Source organism: Salarias fasciatus, chromosome 22, assembly GCF_902148845.1.
Source record: "Salarias fasciatus chromosome 22, fSalaFa1.1, whole genome shotgun sequence".
In the NCBI taxonomy this organism is placed as follows: domain Eukaryota; kingdom Metazoa; phylum Chordata; class Actinopteri; order Blenniiformes; family Blenniidae; genus Salarias; species Salarias fasciatus.
In genome coordinates, this window is record NC_043765.1 from 29,322,842 (window position 1) to 29,340,711 (window position 17,870).

General features: G+C 48.4%; 2 protein-coding genes across 3 annotated transcripts in view; both read right to left on the reverse strand.

The window, feature by feature from the left end:
- LOC115409277 (tripartite motif-containing protein 16-like) overlaps positions 1 to 17,087 on the reverse strand; it is a 29,193-nt gene extending 12,106 nt beyond the window's left edge. Inside the window, exon 1 of one of the 2 annotated variants that reach the window (XM_030120381.1) lies at positions 17,065 to 17,087. The gene's annotated coding sequence lies outside the window, so the exon portion shown is untranslated. Of the gene's footprint in view, positions 1 to 16,327; positions 16,547 to 17,064 lie in introns of those variants that run through there. The other variant, XM_030120380.1, reaches the window with a different exon arrangement.
- The window catches only part of LOC115409276 (tripartite motif-containing protein 16-like), a 75,290-nt gene extending 58,134 nt beyond the window's left edge, over positions 1 to 17,156 (reverse strand). The window contains exon 1 of the mRNA XM_030120379.1: positions 17,128 to 17,156. The gene's annotated coding sequence lies outside the window, so the exon portion shown is untranslated. The remainder of the gene's footprint in view (positions 1 to 17,127) is intronic.
- Positions 17,157 to 17,870: the final 714 nt, after the last annotated feature.

Sequence of the window (17,870 nt, forward strand, 5' to 3'; positions counted from 1 at the left end):
GACCGCGTTGCGCATTGCGCGCAGCTCGCGGCGGTGTACGCCTGCGCCAGAGCGCCACAGCAAACAAAACATCACGGTAAAAGTGAAAGCAGACGGAGCTCCAGCCTGATGGCTCCACTTAAAGACACCGAAAGAGTGAAAAACTGGTGGAAAGAGAGAGCAGACTCTGTCTGGAGGGAAGAGAAGGTCTGCAGACAGAAGTCAAAAGTTAAAAAAGTATCTAATTGCTCCGGCGCCGCCCCCGCGATTCAGAAACAGGAAAAAAAGGCTAAATAAACTTTAATAATGAATGATAATGTACTGACAATGTATGTGCTTAATTTTCTCTAAATAATCTGTAATAAAGGAGCAGATAAACAGTCTGTAGCGCCGGAAAAGCTTGTCGAGGATGCGTGGATCACAGCGCCTGCATGGGACGCGCACAGCTGCGCATCGATGGTGCGCGGAGGCTCCAAAGCGGACGCGGAAATGCGTACGTCCCCCCCCCCCCCCCCCCCCCCCCGCGATTCACGTGCCCAAACAAAAAGTGGCCCGCTGCCAAATCTAATAGGCGACCCCTGATATATAGGCTTCTGTATAGTTCGGGACTGTTAATACCAAAACTTCAATTCAAAGTGCTTTTTTGAAAATGTAATTCTATTTAATTTTATGAGTAAAGTTATACTCCATGTTCTTACTTTAGACACTGGTAGTTTTTTGGTTGCTTCAGCTACAACGTAAGCACTCAAAACAGTGATCGAACTCTGAGGCCATCATGAAGTCTTTTAAAATAAAAGAAAGTGTCTTCCACTTCTTAAATTGGTGATTCTCCCATGATGCTGTGTCCTGGAAGCTAAAATGAAAGTTAAAATTGTAACTACGGTTCTCTAAATCCCGGATGAGTGCCAGATGCGGTGCTGAAGGCATTGGAATGTTCGTTCGGACACGCACAGTTCAAGTATGTAAACCAACAACGTCACTTCCCACATAGCAGAGACACTTGGGCCACATCTGGCTGGAAGCTGGCACAGGTGGCATTCGGTCGGCACTGGCATACAGCATGTGAACCAAACGTGGCCCAGATGTGGCGGAGGTGGTGCCGTCTTTAAGGTGGCAAACCGAATGTGGGCCAGATGTTGAGTTTAATATGTGGCCCACGTGTCAAAAAAGAGCGGTGGGCCACAGGTGGCATTCAGTTGGTATCACTTTAAGGTGGAAAAAAAGATGTGGGCCAGATGTTAAGTTTAGTATGTGGCCCACATATCAAATTTGAACTGTGGGCCACATGTGGCCCGGGTCTGTTCTTCATGTAAAGATAAGCTCACAATGACCGATATTATTGTTTGTACCAAATGCAATAAAACTTAAATTTCAGGTGTGAAATACCATTAACTTTAATTGGCCTCTTTTAATGCACAATATTTTGGCCTATTTCTAGAGGCTTATCAATTTATTTGTGCTCTCATTCATGTCGTTCATTCTGTGAAATCTGACACAGATTTTAATTTTTTTTAATGTATGTTGACATTTCAATAACATCAGTAGACAAATAAAAATCACAGGTTTTCCTGGAGAAGATTTTGGGCCCATTTACTTTCATTAAAACCACTTATTTTCATTCTAGCATATAGCATACATAATATATATAACTTCAAAATTACAGTTTTGTTACTGCTGTGGCCTACTATTTGCTTATAATACATTTTTTGCTATTCAAACTTAAATCCGAAAAAAAAGTACAAAAGTCAGGACTATTTTATAAAGTGAAGCATTAGCCACAGCATCATTGAAAATCAAGAATACTTAAATCAAAAGCAGAGGGAGTCTCTAGACTCACCTACGCAGTCGTTTTTATATAGGTTGATAATAAAACCATCTAGTGCATGGATAAGATGCTTTTTAAATATTTTTGGAAAAAACCTGTTGTCGTGAATACATATGAGAATGAAGGACTTAACTTCATAGACTTCGATACTCTAAACAAAAAATTTAAGACTAAATGTGTCAAACTGTTGTGAAAAAATGTGGATTTTTATGTCTAGCCATGCTATCTGGTTGGAGGCCTAAAATTTCCTCTAGAGTGTAACTATAACATTGAAAAAACATCCTGTTCATCTTTCAAACTTCCATAAACAAGTTTTACTTGCTTGGTCCTTATATAAATTTCTTCTTTTAAAATTGTACACCGTTAAAAATAATTCTACCAATTATTCATGATAAATTAAGAATTTTAGTCGGCAGGACTTCAAATTATTGAAACAGATGTGATAACTCAAGATGTTATGTTTATGTTGTGTTCACTAAAGAAAACTTTCCAAACTTATTAAAATGATTCCAGTGGAATTAGGAATTTGAACCGATGATACTTTTCCTCATTGGACATTTCTGATGACGTCAGCACGTTGAACGTGCATTCAAACAGCCCCGGCAGTTCGTCCGCCAGTTTCTGCAGCTGCGCGAGACGTGTTTCTTCAGTCTGGGCTCAGTCACGCTCACATATTCAGAAAAGGTAAGTCACCGAGTGATATGAATACTACCCAGATGTTTTTTTCTTGCCTTTAAATTGTTAAGTTATTAGAAGGCTAAACGTGAGACTTTTCGCTAACTTTTAGCTATGCTAACTGGATCGTCTCAAGACAACGAGCGGGACACTCTTTGCGTTTTTAAACATGTTAATTCACATCTTGTCCCAGTGAATGACAGGAATCCAGCCTGCTCTGTGCAGACTGCACCATGAAAACGCCAGTTGAATTAAAGCAGACAACGTTTGACGACGTTTGTGGGTGCGGGGGTAGATGGCGTGGCAGACGGTCGTCTGTGTGCTTGGGGTGCACGGAGAGGAGTGCGCGGATGGGGGGGTCACGTGGGGCACGCGGGTGGGGGTGCAGGAGCAGAGTGCGTGCGGGCGGGAGGATTAAATCTGTCAATCTGCTAAATCTGTCAGTACAGATTCCATGCATGTTTCTGACATTAAAAGGCTAATTCAAAAACAAGCATTTTTCAGAATGGTGTTCACTATTTGTATTAAATTAAAGGTCCAAGTCTTCAATTTAGTTGAGGAATATACAGTACAATGCTGCTGCCCTCAGCCCACCTAAAATATTTTTCAGCTTTTAAATCCTGCAAATTGTTGAATTTGACACAAAAACTATATTACCAGTGCATTAGTATTAGTGTATGTGCATGCCTCTAGAAAATCAAAACAGTTATGATTGTTGAGTGTGTTGTAACCATTGTCACTATACTAACATGGGATTTTATGTTGTAGCTCATCGTATTTGCTCCACCTGGCTGCGGATGAGATGGACAGGTAAGTTTTGCACTTCTGTCACGGGAAACCCAGAAGAACACTTGAACACTACAGAACCAGCCATGGTCATGATGGAAGCAGTTCAGCTCTCCTTTGCATTTACAGTGATTGTGTGTTTTTTCAAGTCTCAAAAGTCTCTCCAAACCCATGTGAGACAACATGGATTTAGCAGAAGCAAACCAGTGGACTTTAGATTTAAATGTCTTTTTTGGAACTTGCAGACAAGTAAAAACTCTAACAGTGCTTTTTTTGTTTTTCTTTTTATCTTTGAGGAGCCCACAGATATGGAGGACGACATGACGAGGGGACTGAACGTGGGAATCCTCAGAATACCAGAAGGGGAGGATCTGACGGACCTGGCTGTGGTGCTGGAGGATCAGATCATCCTGCATGGCATCAAGGACTACTCACTGCTATGCTGTTTGGACTTCTGTATGTGCTCAACATCCACTTTACTCTATACTACCACTATACACTATACTACATCGAATTGTTCTGTTGTATTCATTTCAGTAAGAGTAACTTCTGCTTTTTCCAGTCCTTCACAAGTTTTCCACTTACCCCAAACTTTATTTCTGCTGCTTCATTACTGTTTTCAACTACATATCTCACTTTTGGGGGTTATTTGTATTCAGTGTGGAATATATGTTGTATAAAACTTTTGCTTTGCTTTTAAAAATGTATAGTATTAAACTTGTTAATTTTATATACTGTTTTAAGATGATATTGTAATTGTATCAATAAATAAATATTTGAAACTGTCATTGTTGGAGCATTTTGTTTTCTGGGCCAAATACGGCAAGTGAGTGTATTAAAGAAGTGGCCCGGTTATGGTTTAGTTGAGGCTGACATCTGGAACCAGTTCTGAAACTTGTCTGGTCCTACTTCGGGCCAGTTGTGGTCATACAGGTGGTTGACATCTGGGAGAAAAACTAAAACTTACCTCGCCCAACACTGGGCCAGGACAGGGCCACATATGGCTAAATAGGTGGCTGAGACATGGCACAATCATGGGCAATATGTGGCAACCAGAGGTGGCCCTCCCAAGTGCCGTAATTCATTGCGGTATGTGGGCCAAGTGTGAGTGAGAAGTGTGGGCCACTACTGGGCCATACTAATTTTGCTATGTGGGTTGTGACCCCTGGGTGACCCAGGAACAGCCATAAGTTCCGGTGTCCAACCCCGGGATCAGTTTGTACAGAGACTTCTCGTGTGATCGAGAAGCAGTGTTTTAAAAAGTAATTAGTTAGAATTACAAATTACTTCTCCCAAAAAGTAATTGAATTAGTAACTCAGTTACCTCACTGTAAGAGTAACTAGTTACTCAACAAAGTAACTGACGTTATTTTTCATGTTCTATACATTACCACATTCTATGACATCTATAACATAAAAGATGTTTATATCAACTGATTGAAGAATAAAAACACTTTATACAGTATTTTAGAACATTTGGTATTTATTTGAACTAAATTCCAGCCTGTTAAAGAAAACACAAATTTAAACTTGTGGCCATTAAGTAGTTCAAATCTCTGTAACTGTATATTAGGTCTACTGTGTACCAGTGGACCTGCAGTCGGTGTGCTCAGCTCGGCTCTGGTCGCCTGCTGCCCCAAAAAATCGAGCGTTGCTTGTTTTAACAGAGCGGCTCGTCTCCCTTCTGGCTGCATTTGGGCTCGGGCTTGGGTCAGCATGGGGTTAGCAGCAGCAGCAGCAGCAACAAGTGTCATTCTAGCATGTCTTGCTGTGAGGTGCTTCACAAGGTTGGAGTTGCTCGAGACCGACGTGGATGAAGTCCTCCAGTGACACCTCCTATTTCACAACGCTCCTTTGAACGTCCTGGGCTCAAGCTTGTTGTGTTTACCGGCGGTCAGCGCATGCAGCGAGTGAGACACGTGATCAGAGCATGATCCGCCCACCAGCCAAGAATCATCATGTCTTCATCAACCCCTCCCCTCACCCTCTCTCCTATCTGCTCTCTCCTGCAGCTGATGTGTGCGGCAGAAGTGGACACTCGCGTTTCATTGAATCTAATTGCAGTAACGCGCCACTTCATATTCTCAGTAATGGTAATGGCGCTGTAACGATGGGAAAAGTAATTAATTAGATTATTTGTTACTGAACAAAATAACGCCGTTATAATCTAACGCCGTGATGACCAACATTGATCGTGAGGATTCTGAGCGACAGAACACTCCCAGATAGCATACGGATGTGGGCCACTTCAGGCAACAGTCTGGCACTGAAGGCATTCTTCTGGGCCACAAAAAACAGATGTAAGCCTAAACTGGCCCATGTGGTAAATACTACATTTGGCCCATACCTCATAAAACAAATATGGCCCATGTTTGTCAAATACGTGGCAGAGTAGGGAATAGTTATTCTGCAGGTGAACCAAGGCTGGGCCACATATGGTTCGGCACACATGGCCCACCTTTGCTGAAACTCATTTGGGCCACTTTTGGCTGAAAGACGGCAATCAGCATCGACTAATCTGGATGTGAGCCCAAAGTGGCCCACATATGAGAAAATGCACATGGCCCATCTTTGCTGAAACACATTTGGGAAAGTTTTGGCCGAAAGACAGTGGTCAGCATCGACTAATCTGGATGTGAGCCTAAAGTGGCCCACATATGAGAATATGCACATGGCCCATCTTTGCTGAAACACATTTGGGAAAGTTTTGGCCGAAAGACAGTGGTCAGCATCGACTAATCTGGATGTGAGCCTAAAGTGGCCCGCATGTAACATGGTGGGGTCCATACTTTGTGAAGTACAAATGTTGCAGGGCAAGAAAAGACAAGAAAAGCGATGTTAGTTTGCTTCTCTCATTGAACAGCTGTCCACTATTACTTGCTCCTAGTTGTATCTACAATTTCAATTAGCAGACACTTTTGTCCAAAGCAACGTACAACAGATATAACATACAACCATTACACTCACATTTAAAACTAGGGACAATTTAGGGTGACCAATTAATCTGACATGCATGTTTTTGGACTGTGGGAGGAAGCCAGAATAGGGAACCCATGCAAACTCCACACAGAAAAGCCCCAAGCCCTGGCCAGTACTTGAACCCAGGACCCTCTTACTGTGAGACGAGAGCATTAACTACTACGCCACCATGCATAGCTATGCAAACTGCTACTGCTTTTCTTTTGTCCAGATCATCCGTTATTAACTAAACCATAAACATAAGATAAGATAAGATAAGATAAGATAAGATAAGATAAGATAAGATAAGATAAGATAAGATAAGATGACTTTATATTCCTTTTTCAGTGGAATGTTCCATGATGTACCTGAACATATCACCCACAGTGACAGGTTTTTTTTTGTGTTTTGTTTTGTTTGTTTGTTTGTTTTTTTTTGTTTTTTTTTTTTTTGTTAATGAAGTCCACTACGAAGTCTGTATGCCGTGAAGGATCATATCTTTATTCAAACTCTACTTTCCGTTATGGTTTCTCCTGCTTCAAGTCGGAGTTTTCCAAATTACCGAGTCCTTTAAATGCATCATATTTGAATTGACAAATGGGCGCAAGGAAGCAATTGCTGCAAACCTGCAGCTGTGACTTCTATCCAGAACAGAAGAGAAGTCATGGTGAGGTAAGTCCCTCAACAAAAAATAAAAGAATGAATTAATCTGTCTGTTGGAAACATTTAGCTCTTGTTGTTGGAACGTTACATTGTTTTGTCAGGTTGCCAGTGCTGCAAAAATGTTAGGTAGTTAACATTCACTTTTATGTAAGGATAAAGTGACCAGTGCTGAAAAGGCGTGCCACACAGCTCACATGTAAGTCAGCTACAATACCTATTTTGCAGTATCCGTGTGATGCTGTTCTACAGCAGAAATCAAGATGAAGCTGTCACCATATGTAAAAAAAAGAAAAAGAGGGTGAAGTACAGAACAAATCTCCCCAATTCTAAATGAATTGAACTCTATGTTTTATTACTGTAACTTCAGGTTAAATGTGAAGTTTGTCAGAGTGTTTGATCAAACTGCTTTACTCAAGTTCACTTGGCATGTATCAGTGCCATCTTTCATTGTTGTCTGAGCAAGCAGATATTGGGTCAGTGATCAGATGCCTTCAGATTCATTTTATTTAAAAAAAACCTTTTTTTTTGTTTGGTTTCATGATAAGGTTTTTGTAGTTAGCACTTCACTGCAACCGTGTCCAGTAACCACAGAGCTGCTTTACTGAGTCAACAAAATGTTCTTTTGTGCATTTCTTAAAGGGCCAGATGAAGATGAGACGATGCTGGGGCTGTGATTGTTTTGCAGTGAGCGTTGGAGGTCAACAAGTGTTCCACTGAGTCAGAATTTTGTTATTTTTTTATTTTGTTTTGCCTATTTTGGGGCACAGGTTAAAAAAATAAAGGATCATTAGTTCTCTACTTTTCACAAGTTGTTTCTGGTTTCTGGTTATTTCTTCATTTCTTCAGAAGGTATCTTCATCTTTGACCCTGATGAGTCCCAAGACTGGACCACTGCATGCCACCATTTAACACAATATCTGGAGGTACCGAAATAATATGTAGCCACAAATTCACACGACACCAGTTCTGCTTCATTTATATGATGTGTTCATGTTTGACCTAGAACTTTGTCATGGTGTAGGCTCGACAAGATCTGCCCAGATAGCAAAAATTTTTCGGCCTATATCTGGCCCATACCTGACATGTTCACACGGCCCACGTACCCCATGGAATGATGGCACTTGGGAGGTCCGCTCCTGTTTGCCAAAAGTGGGCCACAATCAAGCCTTCACACTGCCAGATGTCAACCATAAACCGGCCAAATAAACCAGCACTAAACCAAATGTGGGCCACTAGCAAAAATTTTTGTGGCCCATGTCTGGCCCATACCTGATATGTTCATACGGCCCACGTACCGCATGGAATGATGGCACTTGGGAGGTCCGCTCCTGTTTGCCAAAAGTGGGCCGCAACCAAGCCTTTACAATGCCAGATGTCAACCAAAACCAGGCCAAATAAACCAGCACTCACCCAAATTTGGTCCACTAGCAAAATTCTTTTGGCTGATATCTGACCCATACCTGACATGTTCATACTGCATGGACTGATGGCACTTGGGAGGTCCGCTCCCGTGTGCCAAAAGTGGGCCACAACAAAGCCTTCACAATGCCAGATGTCAACCAAAAACAGGCCAAATAAACTTGCACTCAACCGAATGTGGGCCACTGTATGCTTTTATTCTGGCCCATATACGATATGGAATGATGGCACAAAGGTGGTCCACAGTTGTTTGCCAAAAGTGGGCCACAACCAAACCAGCACAGTGCCAAATGTCAGCCAAGAGGAGACCAAATAAATCAGCACTCACCCAAATTTGGGCCACTGTGCACAAAATTGTTTTGCTGGTGGCCCACATTCGATTGAGTTCTGGTAGATTTGGCCTGTTTATGGTTGACATCTGGCATTGTGAAGGCTTGGTTGTGGCCCACTTTTGGCAAACAGGAGCGGACCTCCCAAGTGCCATCATTCCATGCAGTACGTGGGCCGTATGAACATATCAGGTATGGGCCAGACATGGGCCACAAAAATTTTTGCTAGTGGCCCACATTTGGTTTAGTGCTGGTTTATTTGGCCGGTTTATGGTTGACATCTGGCAGTGTGAAGGCTTGATTGTGGCCCACTTTTGGCAAACAGGAGCGGACCTCCCAAGTGCCATCATTCCACGCGGTATGTGGGCCATATGAACATGTCAGGTATGGGCCAGATATGGGCCATAAGAATTTTGCTATCTGGGCTCTGGCGGTCATATGGGATTCATACAACCGTAGTTACAATTGTAACATTCATTCGTTTTTATCCCTACTGGCCGCCAGCGGCAGCGCCAAAAGCACTGGAATGACATATACCAGCTTTGTCACGAGGAATCACAGAGACCAACCTCATTGAGATGCCTCTGCAGTGCCAAAATCACACCCAGTGAATGGGGAGTGGCGGCGTTCATGCCCCCATTTTTTTGCACCTAAAAAAAAGGTGCTTCTCCCACCCAGGGGGCAGCGGCACAAATGTCGCCCAGAGCATGGGCACCGTTCTGGAGGAGTAGCAGCACACCTGATGGTAGAGAGTGGTTCACCACCTGCTGAGAATGAAACTCAAACACAACCATGATCCAGTGGGAGAAGCTCTGCTTGGAGAGAGCAGAACCACCATCAGGACCTCCTGAATAGCCCAAGCAGTTCAGAGGAACGGACGCCTTGTGGTAGCATCAAAATAGTGGCCCAGGGCTCTTACTGGGCACAAGAGTTCCGCCGGGTCCTCAGGGACGCTCGACAGGGAGTCATGACGTGTAAGCCTCATAGGCTGAAAAGACTGTAGACCTGACAGCACCTGGGAAAAGGGCAAGGGTCGGTCTTAGAGTGGCTACCCTAACATTTGTGCACCCCTCCAGGCGTGACGGGCTGATAAAGCATGTACAACACTCACGCATCATGTTATTCACGCTAACAGCCATCACAATGTGGTCTTGCGTGGCACCCACTGCACCCAGGGGCTCACATTGAGGCTGACACACTAAATCCAGTGCTAAGCGCTGGGGTCTGTGGCTTTCATCACTGGAACCTGCACCCTCAGGGTAGATGGAGGTCGACGTCCCCCCAGAGGAGCCTTCAAGTATCCGAGACTGCTGGGATTAGACAAAGCACTGGGTCTGCCTTGCGGATGCTGAACCACTTACAGAAATGACCAGGCATGTCACCCATAAGGCAGGAGAAAAAAATCGCACAAATGGATCCTCCACCAACAGCGGCCACGCGACACTCGCCACATACCAGCCAAAGTAGGTACCAATCAGCTGGAAAGACAATGCACAACTGCACTTCCACCGGCTGTGTCCAAGCTGACACCAAAGCGCGTGGCAACAGCCACAGCGAGGCCCAATAAGCAGGGGAAGCAGCAACAAGTGGCCGACAAGCCACAGTTAAGCCAACACTTGCCCCTGGCTATCAACCAGGATTGTCCTGATAAGACAAGCGAGGAGCGTATGAATGGTGCTTCAACCGCAGCAACCGAGCTAACACAAACCGCATCACCAACAACCGCGGGAGGCACACCCACAAACTGGGGAGGCAGTGTGAAGACACAGCCTCCCGAGAGGGGGAAACCCGGCTCACTTCCGAGAGCCGAGTAGCCCGGCTAGCGTACAGCTACTGGACTATCAGTAAAGCCAAGCCGACAACAACTATGTCTAAAAGTGGGCATAAGAACAAGGTTGGTGTGACATTTGAGGGAAGGGGGCGTACGCACAGCAAACTCTATACTGCCAAACCCGTAAACCAGCTGAGGCCACGCTAGGGCTGCGCGGTATGACGGTATAACACCGTGTGACGGTGTAAAAGTGTATACCGGTTGAAATTTTGCCATACCGTTTATACCGGAGAAAGAGCAGATGTCTGCTGCAGTCAGTGTACAGTCGTCTCACTCGCTAACAGGACAGCTGGAGCCCAATTGTTTGGGTGCGTTTGTGCATTTTCACAGCGCGTCCCGACGTCATGCGGGGTTTGTTCGCTGCGTTTCAGTGGTCAGGTAAGCACAGGGTGCACTCACGAACAACACCAGCGTATCCCGGAGAGGTGGGAGCCATAATGGTGGACGCAGAGACTAGCGGCTCCGGGAGTGACGCTAAAAACTCAGGTCTTTTTTTTCTTTCATGTTGTGTGTTTTTTTTTTATTTTTTAAATAATTGAAGTTATATAAACCGGAGTTTAAAAAATATAAGAGGAAAATGAGCAAATGTGACAGTTTGGTTATTTCTAAGCAATTATTTGAATTTACAGGGGAAAAATACATACCGTGATGTATACCATTACCGTGATATGAAATTTCTGATACCGTGATATAAGATTTTCTTCATACCGCCCAACCCTAGGCCACGCTCAGGAGAAGGCACAGCCGCCCTATGGCTTCCTCTTCCCCGTAGTGAGGGCATCGCTGGAAGAGGTGTGTGTACGCAACCGGTCAATAGACAACAGTGCGGTAAGCTGATTGCAGGGGGCGTACACCACCTGCATAGCAAATGCAGATCCCCGGACGAGTAGCTCAGCTAAGCTACGTCCAGGAGGGGGGGGCGCTCGGCGGCTTCTACCTCTGTCTGCCTTCATTGCACTGCCACCCACCGGGAGCAGTGGGTGCACGCAACAGGTCAAAACAATGGTAATGCAATAAGCTGGGGGAAGGTCATATGCCGCCTACACAGCGGATACCATACTACCAAGCCTGTGAGCACCAGCTGGGGTCGAGCTCAGGAGAGGAGACAGCCGCCCAGCGGCACCCTTTCCATTGTGCCCTCATAGCAGCACCACCCGCTGGGATCGGGGGTGCGTGCAGCAGGCCAGGAGAAACAACAGCAATGCAGTAAGCCCAGGGAAGGAGGCGTGTTCCACCTGCACAACCAACCTCAATCACCGGCCATCAGCCCAGCTAAAGCTACATCCAGGAGAGAGACGGCTGCTCAGCTGCTCCCTCCTCCAACAGCTTCTATATTGGTTCCATCCACCAGGAGCGGGGGTTGTGCACAGCACCTCAGAAATATAAATTAATGTTCGTAATGCGGTCAGCTGAGGGAAGGGGGCGCACGCCGCCTGCAAGGCAAAAACAAATCACCAGACAAGTAGCTCAGTTGAACCATGTCCAGGAGGGGGACGCTTGACGGCTCCCTCTTCCTTCTACCGTCACTATAGTGCTACCCGCCAGTCAGGGCGGGTGCGCACAACAGGTCAAAACAACGGTAGTACGATAAGCTGGGGGAGGGGCATATTCCAGTTACAGAGAAGTCTCTATTCCACCAAGACCTTGCCCTGATCTACCACATGGGCAATCTGGGCACGTGCCCAGTGGTCCTCAGGCTCAGAGGGGCCCTCTGCTGGCAGAAATGCTTTCTGCAGATACAATATGCAAATTAGAAGAATGAACTCTTTGTACTTAGTCATTGTAGGAAAGTGAAACGACACCACAAGTGCACAAAAAAATGCTTGGGGGGGGTGGGTTGATGCATTCTCCGCCGGTACAGTGACCACAGTGACTACAAATTCAGCCAAGCTACAAGAGAAAGGAGGAGTACAGCGGTTCCCTCATCATTCTTCTGCCAGTGATCAGGCCACCCGCTGAAGGCGGAGGCTGCGCCACAGCCGTAAACTCCTGCCGGGGCCATGCTCAGGAGAGGGGGTGACCAACGGCGGCCCTCGTCCAGACAGCAGGCGGGCAGGGCGGGTGACGATATCAGTTAATGTAAATAAACTCTGCGGTGGCCCGAAACGATGGCAAAAGCCCAAACGTTACTCCACAACAGTGAGAAGCATGGTATCATACCAACCCCATCATTGCATCTCTTCTGAAGCCGGGCGAGGGACGCGGGCCCTGGGCCCCAAGCTAACACCGACCGCGTTGCTAACAGCCGCTGTCGCCATGTAAACAAACCCGGGGGGGAGCGAGCCGGAGCAAGATCCTCTGGATGTCTTCACCCTGCAGTGAAGAGAGAGGAGCCTCCATCCTTCGCTCCATCCAGATGTTCTGCAGTGAATGATCAGTGTTTAGAAAATTAAAGTTACTAAACGTAAATCCAGTTCTATGAATGTGTCCGTGCCCACCTACGGGCATCGCTATTGGTACCCTCCCTGGCGCCAGCCAATCACTGAGAAAAATCCGAAAACTGACGCGCCAATCCCACATGCGCGCTGGCACACTGCCACGCCCCTCACTAATCAGCGTGCGCCCGCTCAACTCCCTTCTTCTGAACAGCCCAGGAGAAACGTAAGCAGGGCAGCTGGTCTTGCAGGTAGGTGGGCAAGCACACACTCGTAGAACTGTAGTTACGTTTAGTAACTATAATTTCTACTTCATGTGATGCTTAACCCACCTATGGGCTTCGGTATTGGTACACTACCAAGGCGGAGGCCGGAGGGATAAAATGTACCCCCAGCTGGAAGGCTGACAGGATTGGCGCAGAAAAAGAAGCTGGCAGGCCGTATGCCCAGTACCGCCACACCAAACCCCCAGACACTGGCGGCAGGCAGCCTCGCACTGAGGCGTCGACCACAGACATGTCCGATAAACACCGTAACACGGCGGCACACATACGCCGGCCAGGACACCTGAGTCACAAGGGCAGGCAGCGGAACCACACACGGCCTGAATCCCCCAGGGAAGCAGTAGCCAGTCTGGACAAGAACCAACACAGTTAAGCGACAGAACTCCTGTTCTCGCTGAAAACTGACATGGCCACAGAGTCTGTGCAAATATCCATCAGGTAGGAGCGCACAAAGGTTCACGCAGAGGCCCAAGAGGCGGCCTGGCAGATATCACCCACCGTGACACCTCTGCACAGAGCCGCAGCAGCGGCAACGGGCCGCATAGAATGAGCGCGAATCACCGCAGGCGGCAGGCAGTTCCATGCCTCATAGGCAGCCATGATAGCGCCCCCCAACCCAGTGGGCAAGACGCTGGGAGGACAGCGGGGCGCTACACCCCCTGGCCCCAAACTGCACAAACAGCTGGTCCATAGTGCGAAAGCCAGCTGTGCGCTCAATGTAGCAACGAAGAGCCCTGACCGGACACAGCAACCGCAGCCAAGGGTCGTCTCCTGACGGGCCAGACAAGGAGCAAAGTGCCCTGATCCGGATCACTCGTGACCAGAAGTCTGAAGTGATCCCCTTGGGATGAAAAGCCGGGTTAGGCCAAAGGTGAACCAGTCCCCAGTCCTGACTGAAAGCCATTCAGGAGGGATGGACCAACAGGGCGCAGAGATCCCCAACCCTCTTGGCAGAGGCCAACGCCAAAAGGAGGGCAGCCTTGAAGGAGAGAATGCGGACATCCACCTGCTGCAAGGCTCGAAAGGGGGTCGGCTCAGACCATCCAGCACAGTGTGGAGGTCCCACTGGGGAACTACATGCCTGGGGGGAGGCCGCAGCCGACACGCACCTCGCAATAACCGCTTCACCAGTGGGTGACTGCGCGTGGCCCGTCGTGATGGCCAATGCAAACACCGCGAGAGTGGATGCAGCATGCCTGCAGAAATTCCAGCACCCTGCTGACGGTGCAGGAGACCGGGTCCAGACCCCTCTCAGAGCACCACGACGCAAAGAGGTGACCGAGACCTGTAAGCCTTAACGGTGAAGGGGGCTATGGTGCTCTGGATGGTGGACACCACAGCCGGGGGGAGATCTAGCCCAACTGGTCTCACCAGCTCAGCATCCAGGCCAAGAGACTCCTGCCCAGGATGGGGCGGGACCGGAGGGTGCCCCCTGCCTGCAGTAGGGCGTCGAGTTAATCTGACGACCTGAGCGGGAACCAAGTGGGCAGTATGCATTCTCTGCACTGGCGAAAAGGTCTGCCGCGGGGGTCCAAACCTGTGTCAGAGTCGGGCTGCCACTCGGGGGGGCAGGCTCCACTCGTCGTGGAGTGGGCCTCCCCGAGACATGCTGTCCGCGCCGACGTTGAGAGCCCTGGGCACGTATCGAGCTTTCAGAGAGGACAGGTGCCAGTCTGCCCACAACAGGATCTTCCCCAACCTGCGAGAGACGCATCCATGAACACCTCGACATGATGTGAGACGCAGCTAATGGGGACTCCCTGCTGGAGAAGAACTGGATCCAGCCAGAACAGGAGGTCGTTTTGCACCTGGGGCGGGACTGAGACGCTCCTGCGTCTGTCCCGCATCCCTGAAAGGCGGAGGCGGCTGAACCACCGTTGGAGCCTGCGGATGTGCAGAAGGCCAAAGCCAACCATGGGGTGGGTAGCAGCCATCATCTGCAGAACGGTCCCGACCAGGTGGACCTGAACCGGAGATGACACAATCAGAAACCTCAGGAGTGACAGAAGAGAGGCCCACCTCTCCTCGGAGAGGTGAGCCGTCATGGTGAGAGCATCCAGCTCCAGGTCCAGATAAGCCATCTGCTGAGCTGGGACAAGCGCGCTCTTGTCTCTGTTCACCACAAACCCCAGGAGCTCGATGTGGTGAAGGACCAGGGCCGTGCGCTCCACGGCCTCCCGGAAAGAGGGCCCTAGTATCAGCCAGTCGTCGATGTAGGTGAGTATCCTGAGACCTTGACGACGGAGAGGCTCCAGCGCGGCCTCGACACACTTGGTGAAGGTGCATGGAATGAGGGAGTCGCCGAAGGGGAGACAGTTGTACTGGAAACACTGATCTCCCACAGCGAATCTGAGGAACTTCCAGTCCACAGGGCGGACGCTCTCCAGGAGGTGACTGACTGTTAGCATGCGGAACCTCCTGGTGGCCACGTGAGTTTTCAGGACCAGCAGGTCCAGAATGATTCTCACTCCACCCATTTTCGGCGCTCCTCTCCGGACGGCAGACAGGCAGTGCAAGCGGGAGGGCAGCTCCGGCAGCTCCGGCACCTCAGGTGCTCCGTTTCACACGTCGGCAGATGACTGCAGGTGGAGCGTCCATCATGGAGGAAAAGAAGGTCTGTGTGGCAGATGTAAGGAGTTGTGACATCAGGGACATCAACTCCATTCCCACTGGATTCGAACCCACGACCTTGGGGTTGCTCTCCATACCAGTAATCCTCTCAGCCACCGGAGGGGGGCAGGTTGACAGGGCGCCTCAGCTGGCGTCACTACACCCCAGCGTAGTGATATGCAGCTCCGCCAATGTTGTCGGAGAGAGCCGCTCAACGCTCATGGCCAGGGAAACGAGGGGTGCATGAGTGGAGGCCAGTCACATGCTGTCACCTCGGTGAGGACGGGTGTCTGGTTGCAGCCAGAGCGTCCACCTGCCGCCTGTCCTGAGCAGCGGCCGGCAGGGCTGCCAACATCTGGGGGGGGCTGGCGCTCCTGGCCGTAGGAAAAACCAGGGCAAGGGAGCGGGCGCAACGAGCGCGGGACATCTGGAGAAACGCGCGGGAGGAGGCCTCCGTGACGCCGGAGCCTCGTCTTGCGCGTGTTGAGTGCCCTGGGGGGCTGCGGTGAAGACAGACATTGAGACGTTCCGCCGAGCCTCTTCCAGCGGGACAAGAGGGCAGGCCAAAGAAACACGCAGAGTTAGATGCTGACCTGAAGCAGGCGAAGCAGCTGTCCTTCCTAGAGCGGTCCGCCGCAGCCGTGGCAGGAGAACGGCCCGACGCCGGATGGCGACTGTTCACGGGCCGGCTTGTCCATGTCTTCTCTTGTCTTTGTCCTGAATCTTGAGTCTGGAGCTTCAGATCAGCCTCGAGGCTGAGAAAGAAGAAGGAAGTGGTCCTGACGCACGCTGACTATATCCCCTTGGTGAGGGGCGTGGCAGTGTGCCAGCGCACGTGCGGGAATGGCGGGATTCCCCTGTGGGATCTGTCTCAGTGATTGGCTGGCACCAGGGAGAGCACCGATAGTGAAGCCCGTAGGCGGGCTAAGCATCACACGACGCAGAATGATTGATCCAGTCTGGAGGAGGAGAAGGTCTCATGATTCAACTCCGACGCTATTTTAACATCCTCAGGATGTTGAGTCTGGATTCTGCTGATAAATACATGGAGAACCTTCCAGGAATGTCATGTGTTCCATCATTTGTAAAGTGTGTGTGTGTGTGTGTGTGTGTGTGTGTGTGTGTGTGTGTGTGTGTGTGTGTACTAGAAAAGTAGTAAAGCAAAGTAATGATAAAGTATGTTGACTATTAACTGCAAAGTTTAGCTTTTCTATTAACTGAAATAAGTTACAAGTATAATGAAGCACATTATCAGCACACTAAGAAGACATTAAAAGTATAAATCTTTAATATATTTAAGCTGCCAACAACTAATTTTTGGTAAACTTACAATCCAAAAGTACTCTTGAATCTGACTCCTCCTCACATTAGTCAGCATTAGTTTTCTACTCACAGCAGTAGAAATCCTGAGCAGACGTCCAGCCTCTCTTTCCGTCTGCTTCTCTTCTGGAGAAGTCAAACTAGTTTTCCTGATCTCCACCCAGTGAGTCGCCATGTGGCTCCACCCACTGCTGCTCTGAAGGGAGGGGGGAGGAAATGCAGAGAGAGAGATCAGGCTGTGAAAACACACTGGCCCTCATTTATCAAACGATCTTTCAAACGATCTTTCAAACGGGTGTATATCTGAGCAGTGAGCTCATCGTACGACGGGGCTCGCACGGCATTACAGAAACTTCCGTACCTTGCCGATCTCAACGTTTGAGTGATCGGGTGTTGATAAATGCGGCGGCTGAATTTGATCATCATTAACAATGTTCCGCCCTGAAATATTCACAGTTCCCAAGCCGCGCCCAGTGAGGTCAAACACGGAAAAGGAGCGATTTTGGCGAAAAAAGAAACTTTTGGGAGCTGGAAATGGATCCTCTCAGGTCTGAGGTGGAGAGAAATCAGGAGGAGCTCTTTGGAAGAATAAAAAACTGAAATTAAAGGAGAAAAGAAAAATGCAGTCTGGAGGACGCTGTTCGCGGCAGCGGTGAGCAGCGTCACCTGGATTAACGGACACCGGCTGAGGTCTGAGCAGGTTATAGATCCGTTAATTTAACCCTGATATTACAAATAATGAAGCCGACTCATGTTGTACAGCTCAGAGTTTTATTGTTTTGTTTTATGATGTCTCAGAGTCAGACAGCGGCACCG